The sequence below is a fragment of the Onychomys torridus genome, chromosome 1 (genome assembly GCF_903995425.1).
Source record: "Onychomys torridus chromosome 1, mOncTor1.1, whole genome shotgun sequence".
Taxonomy (NCBI): domain Eukaryota; kingdom Metazoa; phylum Chordata; class Mammalia; order Rodentia; family Cricetidae; genus Onychomys; species Onychomys torridus.
In genome coordinates, this window is record NC_050443.1 from 109235223 (window position 1) to 109259838 (window position 24616).

The window sequence follows — 24616 nt, forward strand, 5'->3', positions numbered from 1 at the left end:
CATGTCTGGAACTGTCACAGACAGGAAGCCACTGGAGCTTTTGTTCTTTGCTGTGAAAATAAGAAGCAGCTCAACCACAATGGAAGACAGATTGGCCGTTTCTTAGAAAATAAAACATGCTGTTGCCAAGCACATGACAATACCCTTCCTAATATTTACCCAATGGAGCCGAAACCATGAGTTTGGCCACACGAACACCTGCAAGTGGATGTTTGCAGTGGCTCTATTCATAATTGCCCAAATCTGGAGGAAGCAACCAAGATACCTGTCAGCAAGTTGATTGGTAAATAAGCAATAACCTAGCCAGAGTGGAGAATCATTCTTCACTTGAAAGAAATTGTCTCAGGATGATGGCACTCTTGGCCTGGCTACAGGTTCACTCGAGGAAACTGATGAGCCCTAGATTCCAAGGCTCTCTTGTCCTCCTGAGCTCTTCACGCCGATTTCCTACAGTCCAGACCCTGCATGGACTGTAGGATGCCCCTCCTTCCTCAGGACCTGTTGTCATGGTGCTGAACTTTCCCCAGGTCTGGTACTCAGGATGTACCAAGGGAGTGGTCCCCAGTAGCTGCTGACCCTCTATAACCCACAAAAACTGTGCTTCGCTTCCAAGTCCTGTGTACACCAGCCAAATATACAGATTAGGATGCAGAAGTGACACCTCAGTCTTGCATTGACATAGTGACTTGACATGTGGCCCCCACCCCCAGCCACTATGATGTCCAGGACCAACTCCTCATTGAGTTGTCTGGGGTGAGGGAGGGTTGGACAAAAAGACATCACCTCTGCTCTTTGGGCCCCAGAGTACCCCTTTGAACTTCAGTGACATTCTGAGTTCTACTCAGGGTCTCTGGTGAGGACAGGACCAAGCCCAGCCAGACATCTCCAGGAGTGGCTCCTGGCAGCTAGCCACCAGCTCCTTCCTGTTCTTCTTGCTAACCATCATGGTCTCTGAGGCCTTGCTACTACTGCTACCACAGGACAAACTTGGTAGCCAGCTGCCTCAAGTCTTACATGGGTCCCTGGGACAGAAATTCGTGACAGCTTACATCTTAGACCTCCTCACCATGGTGTCCCTCTAGATGTGAGCTCTCAGTTGAACCCACCCACTCTCCTTCCCCTGTAGGGACCTGATGTGGTCATTGTGATGTTTATACTTGCCCCGTGTCTCTCTCCTTCACCACCATCCTTCAGCTGTCGTACCCCATCCCAAATGCCCGGGGATTTGTACTCATTTTCCAAGCTGAATAAAATAAATTCTTATAATGGAAAAAAAAAAGAAAGAACTATCAATCTGTGAAAAGACATAATAAAGCAAAATAAATGCTGAGTACCATCCGGAAGGAGCTATTGAAAGATAGCATAGGATTGGAATTCGTCTCAATGACATTCTGGAAAAGGCAGAATTTTAAAGGTGGTTTCTGGGAGTTAAGGAAGAGAAAGATGAGCTGGTGGGACACAGAATAAACTGTTTTGTGAAATAGCTGTAATGATGACTAATTCATTTGTCCAAGCCCACAGGACATTCACCTGTTGACACTAATGTGACCTATGGACTTCAGAGGTAAAGGATGGAGCCATGGAGGCTCATTAGTCTGATAGGTGGTGGAGCTGGTAATGGGGAAGATTCTGTGTAGTGATATTTTGTGTATGATCTAACAAATAAAGCTTGTCTGAAGATCAGAGAGCAAAGCCAGCCACTAGTTAGCCATAGAGGCCAGGCAGTGGTAGCCATGTCTTTAATCCCACCACTAGGGAGGTTGAGACAGGAAGTGATATGGCTGAGCGGAGAAAAGGAATATAAGGCAGGAGGAGACAGGAGCCATTCTCTTTTGGCTGAGGAGTTGGTGAGATGAGATGTGACTGTGGCTTGTTCCTTTGTCTCTCTGATCTTTCAGCATTTACCCCAGTATCTGGCACAGGGTTTTTATTAAGACCAATTAGGATTCATGCGACAACTCTGCGTATATGGTGTGTGTGTAGCATCTAAAACTTCTATTTTTTTTTTTTTTAAGTCATGGGTGGTGGCTCTTCCATTACCAATGCATCTCCTGCTGTTTTGTAGACAGACTTTCTTCTTTTCTAAAAGGTTAATTAACTTACTACCTTATTAATTAGGGGATGGAGAGATGGCTCAGTGGCTAAAAGCACTTATTGCTTTTGCAGAGGACCCAGGTTCAGTTCACGTGCTTAAAAGTGTCTGTAACTCCAGTTCCAATGGATCCGATGCCATTTTCTGACCCCCTCAGGCACCAGGGACACGATGCATAGACATGCATGCAAGCAAAACACTCATAAAATAAATCTATTAAAAATTAAATAGTTAACTTAAAAGATATATTTCTTAAAGGCCCTTGTTGCAGCATTAAAAAAAAAATATTTAGAAGTTTCTCTAAATCTGTTTAGGCATAAGAAGGAGTCTGGGATAGTTACATGCTATTTCTCCTTGCAAAAACTCAGTAGTGAAATAATTAGATCACAGCATGTTTTTTGAGATTCTATGTATTTTTTTATTTTATGTGTATGAGTGTTTGCCTGAATGTATGTCTGTACAATATGTACATGCAGTTCCCATAAAGGCCAGAAGAGGATGTCAGTTTCCCCCTGGGACTGGAGTTACAGAAGATTGTGAGCCACCACATGGGTTCTGGAAATCAAACCTGGGTCCTCTAGAAGAGTAGCAAGAGCTCTTAACCACTGAGCCATCTCTCTAGTCCCTAAAAATATTTTCATACAATATATTTTGATCATATTCTTTCCCTTATCCAACTTCTCCAGATCCTACCCACCTCCCTATCCACCCAACTTTATGTCTTTCTCTATCAAAAAGAAAGAAAAAAAAGAAAAACAACAAAAATCAGCAGAAAAACTAAAAAGAAAATTAATAAGACAAAAAAATCATAAAAACAAAACAAAAAGTTCACACACAAATAAACATGGAGTCCACTTTGCATTAGCCAGCGCTCCTGGGCATAGGCATGGGGCCTGCCCTGAGGTGTGGTTGATACACACAGCGACACTCCATTGAGGGGAACTGATTTCCCCTTTCTCATCAGGCATCAATTGCGAACAGCTTCTTGGTTTGGAGTGGAACTTTGTCTTGGTTAGGAGTGGGACCACTGTGCCTTCTCAGTGCTGGGATTTCATCTGGTTTAAACTCAAGCAGGTCTCATTCATGTTGCCACAGTCTCTGTAAGTTCAGATGCGTGTCAGTCCCGCTGTGTCTGAGGGATGCTGTTTATTTGGTGTCATCCACCACTTCTAGCTCTTATAGTCTTTCTGGATCCTCTTCCACATATCCCTGAGCCCTGAGTGAAGGGGTTAATAAAGGCATCCTATTTAGAGATGAATGCTCCAAAGCCTTTCACTCTCTCTACATTGTCTAGTTGTGGGTTTCTGTGTTAGTTCTGATGTACTGCAAGAGGAAATTTCTCTGCTGATGAAAGGCATTCTCTGAGCCCTGCAGGCATTGATTTATATGAGTAGATCCAAATGTTCCTTTAGTAAAATAATAGTAGTAGGTTTTCCCCTAGGCCCTTGACCTATTTAATTTTGGCTCCATTAGCAGTATAAAGTATGAGTTCCATCTCATAGAGTGGCCCTTAAATCCAATCAAAAAGTGGTTGGTTACTCCCATAACATCTGTGCCACTATTATTACACCATTTTATATATAGGTAGGTCTCTGTTGTAGGTTGCAGGATTTGTAACTGGGTGAAGTTGATGATTACTTTCTCTCTGGCAGCATGTGATGTTACCAAGAATATTCTAGTACCATAAATGTTAGTTGATATGCATGAAGCATCTGATTAATTAATTAAAAAGCTATATTTCTTAAATGCCTTTGTTGCTGAATCTTCATATAGGTTGCTATTTCCTGACTTAAGAATTGGCTTCTATCAGGCAAGGTAGTACACTCCTTCACTCCCAGACCTTGGGAGGCAGAGGCAGGCACATCTCTGAGTTTGAGACCAGCCTGGTCTATTTAGAGAGTGAGCTCTAGGCCAGCCAGAGTTACATGGTAAGACCCTTTCTTAGTGGAAAAGTATGGGGGATGGAGGAAACTCATGTCACAAGGAAAGCTTCGGAACTGGGTACCACCCATCCTGGTGAGTTCTGGTTCTAGTGTAGGGATAAGACATATAGATATAGATGTAGATGTAGATATAGATATATGTTTGGCAGAAGTACACTAGTGTTTAGGTTCAAGACCAGAAAGGATGTGGAAGTGCCACTCCTTCTTATCAGCTTGTCCCTAAAGACACCTGATGTCCTCTGGAGTGGGATGAAGGTGAACCTAGGAAAATAGTCCAACTTCCTTTTTTTTTCCTTAATAGAGGAAAGATGAAATAAGGCCAGGAGCTTCAAATGTGGGTAAAAGGGCACCCAAAATCCTAAGAAAAGACCAAGGAGCAACCTTAGAAAACAAGCTGCAACATCCAGCTTAGAAACATCCAGCAACACTGGAAAGCAAGAAAGACATTCAAAGGGAAGATTCCCAGTTGCCCTCACTGGAGAGGCTGCTACAGAATGAGGACACACCAGACAGTAGTGGAGAACTTTGCCTCTGCTGTGCATAGTTCACTGTGTGCTGGGAGGGCAGAGCAACTCAGGAGGACACAGAAGAAACATGAGGCATTTGGGGAGAAAAAGGTCAGGTGGACTGTGAGAATTGTAAAATAAGATTAAACGTATTTTTCCTAGCTGAAAAAAATAGAATTAGGAACAAGAGGAAGAAAAAAAAAAAAAAAAGAATCCTGAGTTTGGGGTGCAAGAGAAAGAATTCTCCTTTTCTCCAATCCCTGTCCATCCCAGAATCCCAAATAGCTAAGAACAGGTACTGAGAAAACCTGTGTGGTTGAGGGTTCATTAGATGAGAACTCCCTCAGGCTTCTTTTCTAATGATAATAATCCCATGCTTGAGGGTAAGACCCTCATGACTTAATCACTCCCCAGTGACATCATTTCATTATGCCATGGGATCAAGGCTTCAGTCTATGGATTTGGAAGGATGAAAATATTCTGACCGCAGCAGTGGCTACTTGGTTGATCTCTGTAAAGTTTGATTTCCCACAATGCAAAGTGGGTGTGATGGCAGTGCTGACACCCACCTCAAAGGATTATGGCAAAACATAAATTACTAGGTTCATACACAGCCATCAGTAAAGAGCAGCTGGGACTGGACCACCAGGTTCATCTCATTCAATGTTCTTGTTCCCTAAGGTCAAATCAACTGCCAGTGAGTGGGTTAGGGGGTAAATCTGAATAACTTCAGAAATTCCACTCTTCCTCAAATTATAGAACTCCCTTAGGGAGTAAAATCTCCTCCCACTTGGGTCTAGGTTGGCCACCAAGGCCTCTGTGCAGCCACCAGAGGTGTTGGGTGTTGTCTAAGTGCTTTATTTGCACTCTGAGGTGATGGGCATGGCATGTGGCTCAGTTGACCCAGAGAGGACAATCCTTGCCACAGAGCTGTGCACACACCGTGGAAAGAAGAGGAATCCTCAAGTTGATTTCTGTGGATGGCTTTAATTTTCTCAGAAGGCCTCTTAGGGTAAACATGGGCAGGAGCAAGGGTGATGAGAAGTGGGCTGGGCCTGTCTACTTTCCCCTGGAGTGTCTCACTATCTTTATGTCCTGTTGAATAAAATCTGGTCTCTGTCCCCTGAGACCTTGCAAGGTCATTTTTTTTTTAAATGCAGGACTTTTAATCAAGTTGTTAGGGGTGTGAGGACACAGAATGCCTGCATGGAGGAGGCAGACAAACAGACAGACACACACACACACACACACACACACACACACACACACACTTTGTCTTTTCTCAAAGCAATACATATTCAAAGATATTCATGGCTTTCTTACCCCCCCCCCCCCCCCCCAATACTGTTGTTTCATCTCAGATGTGCTCACATCATTTACAACACCTTCAAAATGAACGTACAAGGAAGCCTAATGAATAGTTAAAGGCATAATTAGAAATAGGTGCCGGGTCTTGTTTCTCTCCTAAACTGGTTGATTTATGTCTTGTTGTGATTTTTTTTAAGGATACAGAACTACTAATTTATGTGTGAAAAGGACATTGAATTAATCCTGAAGATCTCAGCAGCCGTTAAAGATCTGGATCATATGTTGGGCTCGTTTAAAACTTGCATTGGAAATTAAGACAGAATAAAGCCCTTTAATTTGAAAAGTGCATCCATAGTGGCTGTCCCTGGGATATCTGCAGGGTCATTATTCAGAGAGGTTAAGGAGGGACTTTATTTTTTATATTCACTATGTATTTCCCAGTTACAGCTCACCATGGTGCATTTCAACTTATAAAGGGAAGGAGATAAAAAAAAGGGGGGGGGAGGGGAGCTCTTTCTTCACTTCCCACTTAATTTCCTCGCCTCCACGCCAGTCCCAGCTTAATGAATGTAATTGCTACCTTTGATGAAAATACTATTATCAAGATCACACATTACATTGGAAAACAGTTTTTCTTTAAACACAGCTACCGCAGTCTCTAATTATGCATGTAACAAGTGTCTCCCGAACAAAAGAGCATGTTGTGTACAATTGCTAGGAATTGGAGCGAGGCGAATTTGAACAAAGGACAGATTAGATTTGCTCCCTGCTCCACAAAGCCCATCCCTCTGATTAATTTCCTGCAAAAACTAAAACAATTCTCTTAAAAGGCGCTCACCCCCCTCTCTCCAGAATGATCCATATGCCATTTGGGTCTTTCTATAGGATGATAATGGCCCCAGATTTGAACCCACATTAGAAAATAAGAAAGGGCTTTTATGAACTTCCTCTTTCATATGCAAATGAGCAGCACAAGCTCTTGAAGGATAATGAGCCCCCCCACCCCAACAAAGTGACTTTTTCAGTGGCCATAAAAGAGCTCACTGGTAGGGGAAGGTCTGCATTGAACATATTCAACCCAATTATTTTATTAGTTTTAAGAAAAGAAACATCTTTGTGAAAATACTCTGTGCCTAGCGGGACTGAGTGTCAGTAGCTTCTGCAAGTCAGCCTTTGAGAGAAGACGGCTTCTTGACTCCTGAGCAGAATTTAAAGAAACAAAAACAGTCCGATGATGAAATCGAAAGTATACTTAAGGTTTTGGGAGACTCTGGGTTTCCACTTGCCCTTTGCGGAATCATGTGGTGCACAGTGGGGCAGGCTGGACAAGTTCTTCCACGTCTCTTTCCTACCTATCAGTTGTGAGAATGCGCAACGGCCCAACGCTGATTCCTGGTGTTACCCAAACCCAGAGAAAAAGCCAAGTCAGTGTCTGTTTAGGCTTGGGTAAGAAATGTCTTCCTTGGCCAGGTGGTGGTGGCGCACGCCTTTAATCCCAGCACTTGGGAGGCAGAGGCAGGCAGATCTCTGAGTTTGAGACCAGTCTAGTGTACAGAGTGAGTTCCAGGATAGGCTCCAAAGCTACACAGAGAAACCCTGTCTCAAAAAAAACAAAAAAAAATCAGAATGTGACTGTCGAAGACTTGGCCCCCAGGTGGTGGATCCAGTCACTAACTGGTAACTGGATGCAGAGGGCTCTGACCTAAGTGATGGATGTTATTTTGGGGATTTGGGGCTGTGGGATCTGGTTGGAGGAAGTGGGTCACTGAGGATGTGCCTTTGAAGGGTATTGTATCCCTGGCATCTGTGTCTGCCTCAGGGCCAGATTAGCGTCACTGTGCCTTCTCACCATGCTGTCTTGACTGACCTTAGGCCCAGAAACATGTAGCCAAGTGACTACAGACTAAATTCTCCCAATGAGCTAGAATGAAACCCACCTACTTTTGTTTCTCTTGAGAGTTTGTCATGGTGACAAAAGGTCTAGAGTCAGACGGCCTGGGATCACATCTCTACTCACAACTGTGTATGCCCTGGAATAAATAATCCTCCTATGTCTTTATTTCTTCAACTTTAAAATGAGAATAAGGGCCGGGCAGTGGTGGCACACACCTGTAATCCCAGCACTCAGGAGGCAGAGGCAGGCGGATCTTTGTGAGTTCAAGGCCAGCCTGGTCTACCAAGCAAGATCCAGGAAAGGCACAAAGCTACACAGAGAAACCCTGTCTCGAAACACACACACACACACACACACACACACACACAGAGAGAGAGAGAGAGAGAGAGAGAGAGAGAGAGAGAGAGAGAGAGAGAGAGAGAGAATAACATGAACAGGGTAATGGAAGGGAGGAAAAAAAAAAGACTTGAAAAATGAAATGTGCATAGTGCTTGGCATAGGGTGAATACTTATCCCAAATTGTACTTAGTACCCTGGAAGATGGCTGATGTTGAATGAGGAGTGTGTGTGTGTGTGTGTGTGTGTGTGTGTGTGTGTGTGTGTGTGTGTATTCTGAAGCATCACCCACCACCACCCTGATTCCCGGGGAGAAGGCCCGGGGCACTGTTTTCTCCCTATGTCTATCCAGGAAGAGGTTTGCTAGAACTCTGCTCAAAGAGGTTCCCGAGGGTCCCGATTTTTTTCTTGGCAGTGCTCCACTGTGCTGCATGTGGCTGATTCTCTCTCTGGGTTTGTGCCTTGTATTAGGGTGTCTCTAGGGCTTTGACCAGAAGATCCAATAGGAACCATGGAAAAGAAAGCAGCTTTCCCTCAGGGCTTCCTATCAGAGGGAAGAGGAGCCGAAACTTAAAAAGAAGTACCACACGTCTTCTTGTTAGCACTGTGTCCTTCTGGTCATTGCCTTAGCGCAGTGAAGGTCATCACAGTGCTATGCCAGCTAAATAAAAACAAATAAATAAAAACAAAAAGTCACTCCACACAGACCTTCCCTCCTGCCGGACTCTACCAGTCACCTTTGCTCAGTCCACCTCATACCACACCACAATTTTCTGTCTCGCTAATTGTCAGATGCAACTGCAAAAGCACAGTGATAGCTGAGTAGAAAATGAATCTCCAAATTGTGTTCCCCCTGTCAGATGTCACAGCATCATAAACGTGATTCGGGCAGACGAGATGGACCTAGTGCAGGCTCTTAGCCGATGAGGAAATGCCATTCTTCAGTTGAGAGGAGAAAAGAACGGGAAGGGTGCAATACAGAAGATGCCCAACATAGAGGTGCTCTGAGTGCGGTGGACTAAGTTCTGCCTTTGGTGCCTGGATAATTTTACCAAAATGGCACTCCTAAAACCATGCTGTGATAATCAGCTGTGAAGATCGACCTACAGAGTAAGCTATCGTGCAGTTTGGTGCTGAAAATCCTACATACCCAAGCTGCATGCGCTCCATTCTTAGTTTAGTCTATGATAATAGGTGCAACTGTAGCCTTAACTCGACAAAGAGATAATTCGTTTTTCTACTTAAGACAACCTTAAATTCTGAGAGAAGTTCTTTATCAGTTGTTGGTGTCCACAGAGGTTTCCTAGTGAGATCTGAGCTTGCTTTACCCAGCAGGGCTGCATAAGGGGATGAATTAACCACATGCACGGTTACCAGGTATTTGGAAGGGTCTGCACTTGGCTGTGCTACGGTGATGTCTTCTGCTCCACTCCTGGGCATTTCTATAAACAGCCCTTTAGAAGAGACAGAAGGGGCTGGTGGATTTTGACTCAGGCTCTCCCGAGGCTATCCTATGTTTCTATCTGTCTCTCTCTCCTCTGTATTTCTATCTAAATCTCTTATCCCTCACTCCTCAAGAGTACCCTGTGGGGAGGAAAAAGTAGGAGTGATCTCCTACAATCAGTCCTCTGCTGTTCTCACACTCACTAGGAAAGAGGGTCCCTTGGTAAGCATATCTGCATAAAGTAGGATATTCCCAGCAATAACCTTCTAAGATGATAAGGATTGGGGTACCCAGATACTTCAAGATCCTGGGGAGACAATGCAAATGTTCCCATACAAGAAGCTACAGAGCCCCATTGGTGTGGAGCGTGAACAGAAAACACACACACACACACACACACACACACACACACACACACACACATCCATTCTCAGGTTACAGGTGGGAGCAGACAGGTCTCTGTTATCCTTCTAGGGAGGGCTTACCCATCTTGGAACCTCCTCATAGTATTGGACACCTGGATCTCTAGGAGCCATGGCCAGAAGAGAAGGGTCTGTATGACTGAGGTTACACCTGTAGCACTGGGCTGAAGGTAGAATAAGATAAGCTGAAAGGAAGTTGAGGAGATGGCTCTGAAACCGCCTTCCACACATCACAGACTTGGAAGATCAAGCGGTATGGACACAAGCATTGTTCTTGGTTCCTGTCATCAACAGCCTCAAGAGTAATGGACAGAAGCGACGTGGGGCTGAGACTCAGCAGGGATCCCAGAAGTGGACAGTTTGCACTGTAACATTCTGTTCCCATTTCCTTCAGCTCACTGGCCAGCAGCGCTTTTTGAGCAGCAGAGTTTGGAAATGTGAGGACAGGCCCAAGGGCATGGAAACAATGTCGGAGGCGAGGGCAGGATGAGTATGCAGGAGGGCCCTTTACAGCCCTCCCTAAAAAGCCCCACACATCCATCTCTTGTCCCGTTCCTCATGCTGCCTGCAACCCTGGAAATTGCCTGGACCAATTGCTCTAAGGAGTCCTAACTAGGGGATGGCATTAAAGACACGTGAACTTGGAGGCAGCATCACTGCGTGTTGATGGCAGCACAAATGGCCAGCCATTTCCTGGTCCACTGGGTGCACAGGGGATTAGCATACTGCTGGGGGGAGATGCTCCATCTGTTTTCTATACTCCCCATTGCCAGCTGCAAGGTGGAATCTACAGCTAACCTTTGAGTCCATGAAGGACAATGACCCAAATGCCCCTGAGATGATGCATTCATGTGATTGGCCACAGAACCACACTCTGGGGCTCCCTGAGAAGGTCTAGCAGGCTCTATCTGTGGTTAAGGGAGTTGGAGTTTCCTAAGCTTGGAGAGCAGGCAGAGTCTGGGGAGTCAGGAGAGACGGGGCCCTTGACCTTCTGTGAGTTCTGAGTGCTGTTTGTCAATCACCCAGACATGGTGCTGTCTTCTCTGACCTTGTTAGTAAATCAGGGATCATCCCAGCAGCCTTTCGAGATGTCCTCTGAGCCCCAACTCCAGCTCTGCCTTCCTAGGAAACCTTTCCTAACCCCAGCCTCATCTCTCTCGTTAGCCCAGAAGACCAGTCCCTACTCTCTCCTTACCCTCCTTGCTCAGCCCCAATCCCCACGAGGAGGGGCCAGCTTCACTCTGCAGGAGCAATGGGCTCTGACTTCCTTCTTGTTCTATTGCTGACCCTAGTCTCAGGCTGGCGTGGATGGCAAAACTCCCAGGATAAAGAAACAACACACATGCCAGGCAGTGGTGGCGCACGCCTTTAATCCCAGCACTCGGGAGGCAGAGCCAGGTGGATCTCTGTGAGTTCGAGGCCAGCCTGGTCTCCAAAGTGAGTTCCAGGAAAGGCGCAAAGCTACACAGAGAGACCCTGTCTCAAAAAAAAAAAAAAAAACCAACCAAACAAACAAAAAATCAAAACAAAAACAAAAACAAAAACAAACAAACAAAAAAAACACCCACCCACACACACACAAGCTGAAAAGAAGCAGGGCCCCTCAGGATGTACCTGCCATCTGTTAAAGGTAGGGCTTTGTTCTAAGTTGGCTTCTAAAATCAGTTGGCTTCAAGAGCCCAAGCCTCTGTACCCCAAGGTGGTGTTTGAGGAAGACACATACACTGAGCTGCTTGGAGCTTATGTCTGGGGCGGAATTGTGGTCTGCACCGCTTTATCCACTGCCAGGGTGCCCCCAAATAGTTGCCTAGGATATATAATATATAACACTTGCCATAACAACTCCCATCATTATTGGTGAAATTATTAAAGCCACTCCACGTAGTTAAAAGGGAGGTTTATTTTGTGGGGTACTTACAAATGAAGGGGTAGGTTGTAGGGTCTGGGAAAGGTGTGGCACAGTCCGGCGGTGTTCTCTGGAGAACTCTGCTCGGTCTACCTGCAGCGTCCAGGGTCCCAGAGTCAAGAGAGCCCTCTCCTCTGGATCCTGGGTCTTCAGCTTCCTCCCTCAGTCCCGCCTTGTGGGCGTGATCATTACTGAAGCCTCAACGAGGGTTGGAACTTCCAGGCCAAGGCTGGGATGGCTACCCACTACACATCATTGATACATATGGTGAGCCAGGAAGGGCAGAATTCTACAACCGTAGCTACTGTCTGAACGTGAACTCTCCTCTCACGGGCTCACATCTAAACACTTGGTCCCAAGATGGTAGCGCTGTTCTGGGAGGCTGTGGAACCTTTGGGAGGGTAAGATCTAGCTGGATGAAGTGGATCGCTGGGGTCAGGACTCGTGGTTTATAGACAGCACTTATTGTTTTGTTTCTAGCTTCCTGTCTGTTTGCGTATCAGGAGGTGAGGTATCCACGAGGGTGGAGCTGTTGACACTCATGTCTCCCCACCACGGCAGATGGTATCACCTCAAACTGTGAGCCAAAATAAGATTTTTCTTCATTTTCTGTCAGGCATTTGGTCCTGGCAGCAAGCAAGTAATGCAATCACTTTGCTGGATACACCCAAACTGGAAACCAGTCTGTGTTAGTTACCTCCATGGTTGGACCAGACTGTAGTTACCCTGACCTTCCAGAAGACTCCAAAACTGCAGAAGGAGATGGGAGACTGTGCCAACTCAAGGGCTTTCCTGCCTCATTGCATAGAGTGACAAGGAATTGAGGTCAAGGAATCTGCGTAGTGAGTGTGATTTAAATGCCCAGGAGCTCAAGACAGACAGCAGAGGCTTAACCAGACCCCAACTGAAACAGGAAAAAAGCCTTCAGTTATTCACAAAGTGTTCCATCCACTCTACAGAAATGCTGCAGGCTCCCTGCATCTGATCTGCCATGGGAAAGAGAGGAGAAGCCAAAACTGGGGCTGGCCAAGAAGGGAATGGCCTCATTGGCTCTGTTGACCTATACACCTATGTGTGGCTACATTCACGTCAATGTTTACTGGGCACCTGTTTTGACCCTCAAGACTCAACTCCATTGTTGGCCTACCTTTCTTCTTTACCTTAAGAAGCATGAAGTCACCCTCTCCCTGCCTGCATCACCAACCTCACACAGGCTTCACCTCCATGGTAGCCCCTGAGGAAGCTTCATTGAAAGGCAATGAGTTTGCAAGCCCCAGAGTGTGGCTATTTCCCAGAACACAGCACACGCGAGCACGCGAGCACGTACTTAAGGCTGCCTGACTCAGTAAGTGAATGAGAGCAAGCAGTGGATGAGCAGGTATTTGGGCCAGTGGAGGATAACAGCCCATTGTTCAAGGACCAGGGAGTTTATCAGCATGCCCTCAGGGGAAGGGGGGCTCTTTTATTGCTTACCTCACAGGCACCTGAGTACTTGCCTTAGTATCTGCTGTCGTCACCAAACTGTGAATCTAATAAGCCCATCTGTGTCCGCAAAGCACCGCCAAAAACCAGCACACAGTAGGTGCTTAACAGGCAACCGTAAACTGGATTAGTCAGAAAATTCAGGATCTAAGCACGGTTTTGGAGCAGCCCCACAAGCCAAGGAGACCCAGACCCCTGACAGAATGCAGAGTGCTCAGCTGAAGTTCGATGCTGCAGAAACAAGTGGGGTTTGTTTGTTTGTTTTTTGCATGTTTGTTTGCTTTGGTTTTTAAATAAGCATGCCCCAAATATTGTACAGAAAATACCTAGGATAAAACAATTATTCAGCCCGGCGGCGGCGGTGGTGGCGCATGCCTTTAATCACAACACTCGGGAGGCAGAGCCAGGCTGATCTCTGTGAGTTCGAGGCCAGCCTGGGCTACCAAGTTGAGTTCCAGGAAAGGCCCAAAGCTACACAGGGAAACCCTGTCTCGAAAAACCAAAAAAAAAAAAAAACAAAAAAACCCCCTAATTATTCATTATGTATCTTAAATTCTAACTAAAGTTCTATTTGGGGTGTTTTGTTTACTTTTTGGATTTTTAAAAATCTATTTTGTTTACTTGGGTTTTTTGGCAGGGGGAGCTCATCTGTTGCCCTGGCATATTTACTCCTGGCTTTTATCACAAACAGAAAATAGTTGCTGGAGCACCCACTCTTACCTTTGTGACTTGGAAAAGCTCAGGGACAAAGGGAAGTGGGGTGAAAGGGCTGCCCTCTCAAGCTGGGCATGGTGGCACATACCTGTAATTCCCACACTCGGGTAGCTGAGGCAAGAGGATCAAGAGTCTGATGTTAAGGAACACTCATTCATTGCTGGTGGGAGTGAAGACTCAGACAGTCACTACTGAAAGCAGTGTGGCAGTTCCTCGGGAAGCTGGGAATAGATCTACCTCAAGATCCAGCTCTACCACTCTTGGTCATGTACTCAAAGGACTGTACATCCTCCCCTAGAGATACATGCTCATCCATGTTCATTGCTATTCATGATAGCCAGACATTAGAAACAGCCTAGATGCCCACTGACTGATGAATGTATAACAAAATGTGGTACAGTTACACAATGGGATATTATTCAGTTGTTAAAAAAATGAGATTGTGAAATTTGCAGGTAAATGGATGGAGCTAGAATAAAATCATAGTGAGTGAAGTAACCCAGACCCCAAAAGAGAAATATCGTATGCTTTCTCTTGTATAGGGATGTTATCTTTTAACTCTTTGATATGCATGCTACAATCCAAATAACAGAGTTTAGATATTTAATCAGGGACTAGGGGAGAAAGAAGGATCTCCCAAGAAAGGAGAAATAGAATATATAGTGTGGAAAAAGACAGGGGAAGACTGGAGTGGTAAGATACATGGGGAGGGAGATGGAAAATAGGGATAGGGAGGGAATATGGGGGAGGCACAACTAGCACCAAGCAACATTGGAGGGGCCATACAGAAACCGACTATGGTGGAAACTTCCTAAAAGATATACAAATACGAAATAACTCTAAATAGAGTCACTAAGTAGCAGGGAAGACAAAGCCCCAACTTGACATCTCTCACAACCATGTGAAACCTCTAGGGCCAGGAATGGGCTATATTTAGTTGAGATATTGGTCAACGGAGCCCCATGGAAATCCACTAACACCGCAGGCTTCTGCCAAGGCATTGGTCGTTCTCCACAAACGGATAGATGGTAAGGCCTAACTGCTGAAGACAACACTTAGGTATCTTATTGAACACAGAGACGTCAAGCTGGTGCCTAACTAGAGGTTGAATCCCTACTAACTAATGTTTATGGTGCTGGAAGGTACTCCATACACTCCTAGAGGATAAAGGTGACTATTAACCCAGCTAAAACCCCCTCCATCTACAATAGTGATCTGCCTACAAGATATGCTGGTGCAACCACTCTGTGATTGAATTTAAGGGCCATTCCGTGAGACAGAACCTATCCCTGACACCCCTTGGGTGGCCAAGAACCTGAGACTGGATAGGCCATGAGCCAATAGCCAAACACTGTTGCTGTGGGATGTCTTTCTGTATGCTGTGAATATGTGTTACTCTGATTGGTTAATAAAGAAGCTGCTTCAGCCTATGGCAAGGCAGCTTAGAGGCAGGCAGGAAATCCAAGGAGAGAGACAGGAAAGAAGAAAGGCAGAGGGAAAGGAGACGCCAGTCGCCGCCAAAGGAACAAGATGCAGCAGACTGGTAATGCCAAGGCTATGTGGCAACATATAGATGTATAGAAATGAGTTAATTTAAGATGATAGAGCTAGCTAGCGAGAAACTTAAGCCATAGACCATATATACAGTTTGTAATTAATATTAACCCTCTGAATGATTATTTTATAAGTGGCTGCAGGACTGTGGAGCTGGGTGGGACCAGAGAAACTTCCAGCTACCCACTATTATTCTGCTAAAAGAACATAGCAATAAGATGACTCCTAACAGCATTCTGCTATACCCAAATTTCAGTTTCTGTCCCAGTCCTCCTTAGAGGTTAGAAAGGAATGAACACAGAGACCCTCAGCTGGACAATGTGCAGAAAGTGAGAGATTTGGGAACCCTCAGTCCTAAATGGGATGCCTCCATCAAACCCCTCAGGGCTCAAAGATCTATGGGAAGAGGATGCAAAAGATTGTAAAAGCCTGAGCAGATGGATGATTGCAAGGAAACAGTGTGCTTCAGACACAAGACAGATGCACATATGAACTATGGAGTCCGAGGCAGAATGCACAGGGCCTGAACAGATTCAAGCCTGACAGAGCCCCAGCACTAAGAGGGAGTAGACAGGAGCCTCCACCCCTAAACAAGAAGCTATCTGCAGTTGACACTTGCTTACAAAGGAGAAATTAGTTTTCTCTAGTGGAGTCTCTGGTATGCTAATCACGCTTCCGGGTAGGCCCCATGCCCAGCAGTAGATGGCCAATAAAAAACAAGTTCCAAGGTGTTTTTGTTGAGGTTTTTTTTTTGTTTTTTTTTTTTGTATAATTATTGCTTTGGTTGGGCAATTCTTGTCTTCTTGATCTTTTGCTGTGTATTATTGTTTCTGATTTTTGTGTGTTGTTGATTTTATTTTGTGTTATGTGTGAGAGAGAATTTCTTGTACCACCTCCCAGTTTGTTTCAGTTGTGTTTGTTTGTTTGTTTACCTGTTTGCTTTCTAAAGAGAGAGAAAGAAAGGGTGTGGAGTTGTGTGGGTGAGAAGATGGAAAGGACCTGAGAGGTGTTGGAGGAAGGAAAAAAGCGTGATCCGAATATATCATATGAAGACATTTTTTCAATAAAAAATATTTTTAAGGAGTTTGAGGTTAGCCTGGACAACAAAACTAAGCCCCCCCCCCCTTTTTTTTTGGTTTTTCGAGACAGGGTTTTCCTGTGTAGCTTTGCGCCTTTCCTGGAACTCACTTTGGATACCAGGTTGGCCTTGAACTCACAGAGATCCGCCTGGCTTTGCCTCCCGAGTGCTGGGATTAAAGGCGTGCGCCACCACCGCCTGGCCCCCATTTTTTTTTTTTTTTTAAAGTTCCACTTAAAAGAGTTTTTTATTTCTCCATCAAATATGGGCTGATTTTCCAGATAAGAACAAGGGAATCGGGGATCATTATTTTGTCAGTGTGACAGGTATTGTAGACAGATTTAAATTTCTAAAAAAGATCTTTCTGAACCAGTGAGATGGCTCAGCAGATAAAGGTGCTTGCCATTCAAGCCTGATGTCCTGTGTTCAGTCCTTGGAACCCATGGTAGGAGAGAACCGTCTCCTGAAAGGTATCCCCAACCTCCACAAACATGCCATCCTGTGTGTGCACCTTTGCACAATGTATGTGCACATACACAATAATAAATAACCAACATATTTTAAGACAAGACAAAAAGCCCTTCTAAATATTACAAGTTGGTCAAATGTTCAGTGCATGTAACAAAACTTTGAAGCCCTTGATAGGTACACAGGTTATTGATCTAGGAGTGTTTGGCACATAGCAAGCCTGCTATGAAGATCTGCTGAAGGCTAGAACAGGGCTTGGGATGGAGATACTCTGGTCCATCAACTGGCTGATGGGTAAATAAACTGGCATGCTCATGCAATCAGTGGTACATTAGTTTGCATATATGTGGTGTGTGTGTGTGTGTGTGTGTGTGTGTGTGTGTATGTGTGTGATATAGGTGATTAAGATATCACAGATTCATGCTACAACAAGACATGATGCTAATTATGCCAAAGAAGTCAATCCCAAAGATCCACACAGTTTTTTTCCTGTTGCAAATCTACAGGCACAGAAAGTGCGTTGGCAATTGTCTTAGGCTGGGTAAGAGACAGGGAGCAGAGAGGGGTGATTCCTAATGAATATTGGGCTTTCTTTCTGAAATTAAAAAAAAATTCTGAAATTGACTGTGGGGTTAGATGGTTGTACATATCTGCCAACACACTAAAATTCCTAGAAAATGGTGTAATGGTACATATCTTTAGACCCAACACTCAGGAGGCAGAGGCAGGCAGATCTCTGTGAGTTCAAGGCAAGCTTGGTCGACATTAGTAAGTTCCAGGCCAGCCAAAGCTACATAGTGAGACCCTGTCTCAAAAAATGTGGAGTTGTGGAGAGGCTGGAAAAATGACTCAGAGGTTAAGAACATCTGCTGCTTTTGCGTAGGATCTGAGCCCATAATCATTCTTTACTGCAGTTCCAAGGGAATCTGACGCCCTCTTCTGAACTCTGGGCTCAAAGCATGCACCTACATAGACGCAGGCAAACACTTACACCCATAAATAAAATAAGTCTAAAATGGAGGCAACAAAAGATTAAACTCAGAACTTTGTGCATGGGAGGCAAGCCCTCCACCATGGAGCCGCATCCTGGGAGCTGCTTTTATCTGGAACAGACATATCAACAATATGCTGACATAGGCCACCTCTTAATGTGTTTTCCCCCAGGAAGCCTTAGCTACCACCAGCTTTGCAGAGTCCCAATGTGGATAGATAGTTCAGAAGCAGGGTCCAGTTGGACCCAGCAGGGTGAGGAGGCGGGGAAGAACCCAGCCTGCTTCTGGCCAAGCCACAAATGGCTGTTAATGCTTCTACACTTAACATACATCGATCGTTTACCTCTCTGCTCCCAGCACCAGATCTATGAGCAAGAAAAAAGGAAAAAAGGGTTCAGCTTTAAACTCTTATCACTAAAGTGAGTCTCCCTCTACATTAAAAACTACCCAGCCCCTGTGGCGGCAGCAGGCTCTGCTCTTGGGGGCATAAATTTGTGTGTGTAGAAAGAAGACTTATTGGTGAATTTAGCAGTATTTTTCGTTGAACTGGCAGTTGCGAACATTACACCAGTATTTATTTGATTCTTAAAGAGTACAAAACCATGGACCACAAATAAAGGAGATGGAGTAATAGTTTGTGGCTGGGCCACTAGCTTTAAACTTGAAATGAAGTGTCCAGTTTTGAGTTACTGTGTCCAACCACCATTTGTACAGTTTGAAAAGTGAAGGCACTTTTCCAGGCTGTCAGTGCGACCGTAGCTCATTCGTGTGAATGATATCACAAAGGAGCAGTTGCTCTGCCCGGAGCACCTCACTCATGACCAGAATATATTAAATGTATTAATCTGGGCCTCACGGCGTAATTTAGGAAGGCCCTTTATTTGACACATTCTTGTACATCCTTGCTTTATTGCTTGCTCCGGCAGGTAACAATGTCTCAAAAGTCTGGCTCCTCAATGAAGTTAAAATCACATGTCACCCCATAGCATATGCAGCTGGCTGGCTTACTTTGCCATCAAAATTACCACCCTGCAACAACGTGAGACGTTAACAGGGACGTGGTGTGATTTACCTCACAGGCTCTAGATGGGGTGGTGAGGAAGGATTTCCCTGTTGAAGTGACCACACGCTCAGGGGAAGCTGAGGCTGCCTCTGCGCACGCACGCACGCACGCACGCACGCGCGCTCACACACACACACACACACACACACACACACACACACACACACACACACACGCTCACGTGCACATGCACACATGCGCACGCACACGCACATGCACACGCACACACACACTCTGCATTTAATGTCCACATTGTGTAATCAGACCTGGCGATGAAAAGGAGTACTGTTGGAGACACCTGCCAAATCACTGTTAAGATTCTTTAGGTCCTTATAGGGGCAGGGTGCGGGGGATGTTTCTCCAAAGGGTTGGCTCTCCACCAACACACAAGGATTTATAATCATTTCCCAGGCAGACTGGTGACCACTGTCTGTTAAGAATGTACCCAGGACTTAATGTAGCAATGTTTAATTTTAGGGCTAACGGGAGCAGCCTTGATTTACAATCTGATGCAGTAGTTTTCTACCTGCCATCCTGGCATCTTTGGAAAGTTTATGATCTCGGGTAGCAAGAGAAGGCCACAAAGGCAGGGAGGGTGTACCTTTTATGAAGTTATAGATTAGCATCTGGGAAGAGGTTGGGATGCTGTTTTAAACTGCCTGGGACCGGTGAGATGGCTCAGTGGGTAAAGGTGCCTTCTGCCCGCCTGAAGACCAGAGTTTGACCTCCAGGACTCAGGAGGCAACTGACTTCCTCTGGCCTCCATGCATGTGCTGTGGCATTTATATGCACCCCTCCTATTGCCTACTTACTTACTTGATTATGAAAAATAATAAAGCAGGGTGGTGGTGGTGCATGCCTTTAATCTCAGCCCTCAGGAGGCAGAGGCAGGCAGATGTCTGTGAGTTTGAGGCTAGCTTGGTATACAGAGTAAGTTCTAGGACAGACAGGACTGTTTCATAGAAAAACCCTGTCTTGAAAAACCAAATTAATAATAATAATAACAACAACAACAACAACAACAACAACAACAACTCCTCTCTGGGATCCTGGACTGGTAGCCATATTAGGAATTTATTTGTCCTGGGTGATTTGGTACTTGTGGGCCTTGTTCTATACACTCGTGCTTACACACACATGTGCACACACACACATACACGCACACATGTGCACACAACAACCCCCCCAATGCGTTAATAATTGAAGTTATTATCATTACACTAACTGTTCTTTGAGAAAGAGTTTCACATGTAGTCATGGTTGACAGGAAACTTACTGCGGAAGAGCAGGCTGGCTTCAAATGCTTAGAGATCTGCTTGCCCCTGCTTCCTGAGTACTGGGGTTAAAGGTGTGTGCCACCATGCCTAGCTATGAAGTTATCTTTTATGACTGATTGTTACCAAGACTCACACTATCTAGGATGGATTCATTATTTTATAGTAATTTATTATAGCCATTTTTTTTCTAATTTTTTAAAAAATAAGGGTGATTAAAAAGCTGGATACAGTGGTGCACACCTTTAATCCCGGTACTTGGGAAGCAGAAGCAGCAGAATCTCTGAGTTTGAGGGCAGCCTGATCTACATAGTGTGTTCCAGGACAGCCAGGCTACATAAAGAGACCCTGTCTCAAAACAAAAACAAAATTATAATAATTGTAGCACTTCTGTGAGCCCTTGGCATTGCCTCCTACACTTAACGCAAGCTTCTGATTCTTCTTCAGGGAAACAGTTTTCTGTGCTCTGCCTCTGAGCTGGGCCCTGACAGGAGTTCCTTTGTTTTAAGGCTAAGAGGGTCATATGTGACAGATCTGAGACACTTCAGTGAGGGTGTCTCAAGTCCTCACCTGGTCCAAACTGGTCCCCAGCCTCCCAGCCACACTCCCTGCTGGACAAGACGGGACACAGTGTCCTTTCCTGGCCTCTTCCTCCTGTTTCTTTCTGTTCAGCCATTGCTACGGGTTTCTGGTGCTTTTTCAAGCTGGGGCTGTTTGCCAGAACGAAGCAGAAGGTTCCACCTTCAGGCATGGTGGACTGCTGTGATGGAAAAAGGCATTGATGATGGGTCCCACAGCTGACCTCATCGACCGCCCTCTCCTCCACAGCCATCTCCGTAGTCCAGCCAGCTGCGGGGGAGTATAAAGGGCAGCCGTGGTCCGGGTCAGCCAGCCAGTCATTAATAATGTTTTCATCAGTGACAGTGATAAACCTGCAGTACTTGAGAGTTTATTAAGGTCAGTCTATAAATAAGAATTAAAAAATTTTAAAAATAGGTTGACACCGACGAACAGACGGATGAATAAACTGACTGACTGAGACAGTAAGAGGGGAGGAAAGCCCCAGAGAACGGCCCAGAACTAGGAGCCCAGCCCACTCTATCTGAGGTCCTTGTCCCAAGTTTAGATTTTAGTAGCCATTTCCAGATTCGTAGGTTTCGGGCATCTGGATACTGGCCAATATTTTCTTATTTAAAATCTGCTCTCCCAGCTGAGAAAAAGAATTGCAGCCATTTCTCTAAGTCAGTGCTGTCACTGAGAGCTGGTAAAATTTAAACATCTTGTCTGTCCTCAGGCTTGCCCGCAGATGGCCTTTCCCAAAAGCCTGGCCCAAGCTTGTGAGTGCATGGCTGTGCCCGGTTTGCCTGACCAGCCCTTGCCGTCTCAGGATGGATGCCTGAACAAAGTGTCCAGGTGAGTCCCAAGCTGGAAGCAAGTGCCCAGGCTTAGAGGGCAGGAGGCCCCTCAGAGACTGTGTGTCTAGACCATCCGGTGCCTGCTCTCTCAATCACGTGGCTCCTCCTAAGCAGTGCCTTGGAGCAGTTAGGATTATGCTTCTGTGTGTGTGTGTGTGTGTGTGTGTGTGTAGGTGCACTTGTATGTAGGGATGTGCACACACGTGTGTGCGGAGGTCAGAAGCCCACCTTAGCTCTCATCCCTCTGATGTTATCTACCCTGTTTTCTTCGAAGCAGGTTCTCTCACTCATCTGGAGCTCACTCAACAGGTAGGATGGCTGGCCAGTGAACCCCAGGAATCTTCTGGTCTCCGCTACACTAGCTCTGGGATTTCAAACATGTGCCTCCATGCCTGGCTTGTTATGTGAGTCCTAAGGATTGAACTCGGGTCCTGTGGCAAGCACTTTACCTGCAGAGGCATTGCCCCAGCTCCCCTCTCCCCTCCCCCGCGGTAATTAATTCACACATGGAATATTCTGTAAGTCATAGTAGTCTAGAAAGGAAGCAGGCAGTAGTCAGGCTGATAGGTTCCCCTGAACAATCTGCTCCCCATGTGTCCTCAGATCTCTGAAGACCCCAACCCAGTCTGGAGGGTCTCAGGCTTGCAGACCCCTCAGGAACATAATGAGCTTCCACTGGGAATTACAGGCAAGAGCCTCGGATCTGTGGGAGATCTGTCCAGTTTGGCAAGGGTCTTGTGAGAACTGGCCCTTGGACCAGGAGCACGGGGCAGAAGGGAGGGAGGAGGTGCAGGGTGTCATTTATTAAGCGACACAATGTTATTCACTGAGCAGCACTGTTTACTGTTCCAGAAAAGCCACGGGGTACAACAAAACCCACCATTTATTAAAGGAAGGAGATAGAAGGGGGTGCTTAGGCATATCATACAGGAAGAAGAGGAGGGATAGGTGATAGGAAATCACAACATGTCCACACGGTTAGGCTTGCCCGGTGGACCGCCTAGTTATTTCCGGTTCAAAATAGCCATTTCCAGGTCAGAACATTTCGCGTGACTAGGACTCCGTGGCTTTACATGGTTTCGTAAAGCACGCGCGGCCATGTAATCTACGCGCATGCGTGGAGTAGTCACATGCGGTCCTGTACGCATGCGTGGCTCACTCTTTAAAAAGCCGGCACCATGTTGCACAGGTCTCTCTCTCCTCCTCGTCTCTCCTCTCCTCACTCACATGTGTGCTTCACACAGGCCTGCCACCTCTATCCTCTATCCTCTTTAATAAAAACTCTTCTGTGGTCTTGTCGTGTTCGGGACGTGTTCCTCGTGAGGTAAAGCACCTAAATAATTAACAATAGGTGGAACTTGCTTTTATAGATTCCCTGCACACATGCATATGGGCTTTCATAGCTACGCCACGCATGCCCATAGATTATGTGGTCATGTTGCATGCAAACAACATGATCATGCAGAGCACAGATTGGGTAGGACATAAGGCCCAGGGGTGACTAGGCATCTTGCCAGCACATGTGCGGTCATGGGGGAATGGCTAGGAATTCTAACACAGGGGACACAAGCTGGCCTGTGATTTGCTGTGAGACATAAGATGTAAGGAAGTCCAGGAGGGCCTCCTGGAGGAAGTATTCCAGTGATGTTATTATGCTTTGAAAGACAAGAGGGAATATACCACAGAATGGGTAGGGGGCTCAACTGTGTCCCCTCAAAATTCATACATTGTTGACCTAACCATACTAGATAGCAGAATCTGCTTCTGTTTTGTTTTGTAAGATCTGTTTATTTATTATGTATACAGTGTTATGCCTACATGCCAGAAGAGGGCACCAAATCTAATTACAGATGGTGAGCAACCATGTGGGTGCTGGGAATTGAACTCAGGACCTCTGGAAGAGCAGTCAGTGCTCTAAACCTCTGAGCCATCTCTCCAGCCCATCTATTGTTTTGTTTTGAGAAAGGGTTCTCTGTGTAGCCCTGGCTGTCTTGGAACTTGTTCTGTAGATCAGACTGGCCTTGAACTCATAAAGATCTGCCTGCTTCTGACTCCCGAGTGCTGGGATTAAAGGTGTGTACCACCACACCCTGCTTTTCTTTTTTTAAATTTAAATTTAAAAAAATTTTTACAAGCCTAGTTTAATGGTACATGCCTTTAATCCCAGCACTCGGGAGGCAGAGGCAGGCAGATCTCTGTGAGTTCGAGGCCAGCCTGGTCTACAGAGCAAGTTCCAAGATAGCAGAGATATACAGGAAAAACCCTGTCCTGAAAAAAAAAAATTTACTGTTTGAGAACTTCATACATGAGTATGTATTTCTATCATTTCCATCCCTACCCCAATCCTCCTGTATCTTCAAACTCCCTCCCAAGTTCATGACCTCTTTTTCTATCATTATTGTTGTTATATGAACACACACACACAATCTAAGTCCATTTAGTGTTACTCATGTACATATGTTTAGAGTTGATCCCCTGAAACTGAATAAAAGATTGATTCATTCTCTCTCTCTCTCTCTCTCTCTCTCTCTCTCTCTCTCCAGCTTTTTGGAAGCATTTCATCTATGGATGGGGCCTTGTGAAATATCCCCCATCACTGTTGACATGTCATATGCGGGGCTTATGTAGACAACCATATTGTTGAGAGTTCATGGGTGCAGTTTCCCTGACATGTCTAGAAGATACTACTTAGCAGCAGATGGCCTGGTCCTCTGATTCTTATAAT

The 24616-nt window shown here is 45.5% G+C and overlaps 1 pseudogene; it reads left to right on the forward strand.

Annotated features, from left to right (window-relative positions):
- The first annotated feature begins 176 nt into the window (after window positions 1–176).
- On the forward strand, window positions 177–1082 carry LOC118577408 (annotated as a pseudogene).
- Window positions 1083–24616: the final 23534 nt, after the last annotated feature.